Here is a 3,573-nt window from a genome sequence, read left to right as displayed (position 1 = left end):
GGTGAATATGTGTTAAGGATTGTAATATCTTCTTGATTCATTGTACCTTTGATCAGAATGAAGTGGCCCTCTTTATCTCTTCTGATTAGTTTTAGTTTCAAGTCTATTTTTTTCAGATATTAGAATTGTAACACCTGCTTTTTTCTTAATACCATTTGCTTGGTATATTTTTTTCCATCCTTTCACTTTAAGATAGTGTCTGTCCTTGAAAGTGAAATGAGTTTCTTGCAGACAACAAAAAGATGGGCTTTGTTTCTTAATCCATTCATATAGTCTGTGTCTTTTGACTGGGGAATTCAGTACGTTAATGTTTAAAGTTATTAATGAAAGATGAGTATTGAATCCTGTCTTTTTTTTTTTGTTTATATTCTTGCTATAGCTGTACTTTTACACTGTTATACCCTAGTTGGAATTCTTTCTCCAACCCCTTGGGAAAATAAGACTTTTAGAATCTAATTTTTTTTTCTCCAAATCAAACGTCCTTCATTATGGGTCCATCCACTGGAGCCTGGTTAACCTACCAAGAATCCCATACTTGAGACTGTCTCTGCCCCTCCCAGCAGTCATCAGTTGCCACAGTTTCCTTAGGTGAGGCTGGAGCTTCTTACCTACTTTCCTGTATTTCTGCTGGGATATTTTTCTGGTTTGAGCTTGCATGGGGTATGTACATGCTGTCACCATTGCTGTGATTTCATAATGAGCAACTGACCAGCTGTCTGGAAAACCGTTTCTTTGTAGTCATCCACCATCTCTGGCTCTTACAGTCTTTCTGTCCCCTCTTGCATAATAATCACTGAGCGTTAAGGGTCAAAAATTTGATATAGGTGTCCTATTCAGGAATAAGCACTGAGAGCATCTTGTTCTTGTCATGTTGGCCAGTTGTGGGTTCTCTGTTGATCACCATCTGTTGCATAAGAAAACTTCTCTGGTAAGAGTTGAGAGATGCATGAATCTGTGGATATAATAATAATTCATTAAAAGTAGAAAATGAGTATTATGTTTTCCCTGTTCTGTGACCTGTTTAGCCTCAGGTTCCTAAGCCTGATACTAATGTCAGGTATGGGCTCCAACCTAGGAAGCAGAATTTACATCCAACTAAAGAGTGGTTAGCGGGGGGCTGGAGGGATGGCCCAGCGGTTAATAACACTGACTGGTCTTGCAGAAGACCTGGGTTCAAATCCCAGGACCCATGTGGCAGCTAACAACTGTCTGTAACTGCAGTTCCAGGGGATACAACAGCCTCTTCTGTCCTCCAGGAGCATTGCACGGCACAGATACACTTACCTACATGCAAGCAATAAACACGTACATATATAAAATAAAAATAATAATATTTTTTTTAAAGAGTGGTTGGTTACTCCAATAATATTTGTGCCACTATTGCATTGATGGGTGTATCTTGCCTGGCCAGTTGTTATTGTAGGTCATAGGATTCATAGCTGGGTAATGATAATGATTATTTTTTCCTTCCAGGATGATGATTATTTTTTCCTTCCAGTAGCATGCATAGTACTTCCCAGCACTAAATGCTAGCCAGTAGAGATGAAGTCAGCACCACCTTGACTGTTCTGTTCTTCCTTTATTCTACAGCTCATATATGTAGAGTCTTCAGCAATAGGGCCTTACCAAGGTCGTTTGAGGATCTGTTCCTCAGGGATCACATGGGCTTGGGAGGAGCCCCTGGCTCCTTTCTTTTACCGGTTCAACCTATGTGAAGATAAGTCAAAGGGCCTGCTCGACCATGGTTGGCTTCGCTTGGAAGCATGGAGGAAATGATTCCTCTGTGTTGACCCTCCTTTCTATAGACTGGACACTGGTTCAAGTCCATCTGGTGGGGTCTCCTCGGCCTCCTCGTTCAAGAGGACAGGTGACCCACCACAATTACAGGATATTTTGAGAGATGCATAGTCCCCTGGAACTAGCTGACCTAGGAGGGCAAGGAGCAAAAAGTGTCCTTCATGTCCCTTTGACCAAATTATTATAGACCTCAAAGTATGTCTGTTAAACGCCCAAGAAGGTTAGTTCCACCAGTCTGGTACTTTCAATTACCGTGTATCATGTAGATAAATCTTAGGCAAAGACCAGTTGTTCTCAGATAAACCTTACCTAGACATATAGTTCTTGATTTACTATGTATAATTTGTCAGTAGGTTGTAGGAGTAATATGGTTCTTTCTGGTTTTCAAAACTACCGTAGGCATTGTTTGTCTCTCACATTGTCTCACCCCTCCATCATGGTTTTCCCTCTTAAGGTGCCCTCATATCTCCCCTTTCTCCCATACCCTTCTCCTATGGTCATACCTCTCTCGAGCTCCTTTCCCTTTATCCCCTAGGTTCCTTATATACCCTTCCCTCCCCCCTCCCTTAAACTAACCCAATTTTTATCCATATCTCCCTTATTAAGGCCTGTTTCCTACTGTCCTTCTCTTTCAGGTTCTTTCTTTTCCCTTACCTCCCTGTTTCCTTTCCATTATCCTGGTTCCTGTAGTTATGTCTGGTTGCATACTTATTAATCAGAGTCTGGTTCTAGGATCCACATATGAGGAAGAACATATTTCGATTTTTTTTTTCTGAGTCTGTGTTACTTCGCTTAGTAGAACAGTTTCTAGTTCCATCCATTTACCTGCAAATTTCATGATTTCATCTTTCTTTACTGCTGAGTAAAACTCCATCGTATAAATAAACCACATTTTCATTATCCACTCATCAATTGAGGGACACTTAGGTTGCTTCCATCTCTTAGCTAATGTGAAAATGAGCAGCAACAAACGTAGATGTACAAGTGTCTATGCAATAAGAAGAGTTATTTGGGTATATGCCGAGGAGTGGTATAACTGGGCCAAATGGTAGGTTCATTTGTATTTTTTTAAGAGTTCTCCACACTGCTTTCCATAGGGGTTGAACCACTTTGCAGCCCCACCAGCAGTGGATGAGTGTTCCCCTTTACCCACATCCTCTCCAACATTTGGTATCATTTGTTTTCTTGATCTTAGCCAGTCTGACTGGGATAAGGTGGAATCTTTAAGTGGTTTTAATTTGCATTTCCCTAATTATTAGTAATGTTGAACATCTTTTAAGATGTTTCGTAGCCATCTTTACTTCTTCTTTCAAGAACTCTCTGTTCAGCTCCTTAGCCCATATTTAATTGGGTTGCTTCTTGTCTTGGTTCTCTGTTTTTTGAGTTCGTTATAAATTCTGGTTAATAAACCTCTGTCGGATGTGTCGCTGGTGAAGGTTTTCTCCCATTTTGTTTGCTTCTTGGTTGTCTCCTTTAGTTTACAGAAGCTTTTTAGTTTAAAGAGGTCACATTTATTAATTCTTGCCCTTGTTTCCTGAGCAATTGATGTCCGCTTTAGAAAATCCTTTCCTACACCTATATCTTGTATGTTTTCCCAATGTTTTCTTCTAACAGTTTCAGAGTTTCAGGCTTTACATTGAGGCCTTTGAGCCTTTTGGAATTGACTTTTGTGCAGGGTGAAATGTAAGGGTTTATTTTCATTCTTCTACAAGTGGAGATCCAGTTTTGCCAGCGCCATTTGCTGAACATTCTGTCTTTCCTCCAGTGAAAGAAGAG

General features: G+C 40.2%; 1 protein-coding gene across 1 annotated transcript in view; it reads left to right on the top strand.

The window, feature by feature from the left end:
• Positions 1-3,573, top strand: part of Vta1 (vesicle trafficking 1) — an 88,386-nt gene that overhangs the window by 17,075 nt on the left and 67,738 nt on the right. The window lies entirely within an intron of this gene.

The sequence above is a fragment of the Nannospalax galili genome, unplaced genomic scaffold (assembly GCF_000622305.1).
Source record: "Nannospalax galili isolate Female #2095 unplaced genomic scaffold, S.galili_v1.0 scaffold154, whole genome shotgun sequence".
Taxonomy (NCBI): domain Eukaryota; kingdom Metazoa; phylum Chordata; class Mammalia; order Rodentia; family Spalacidae; genus Nannospalax; species Nannospalax galili.
This window is presented reverse-complemented; position numbering and strand designations above follow the sequence as displayed.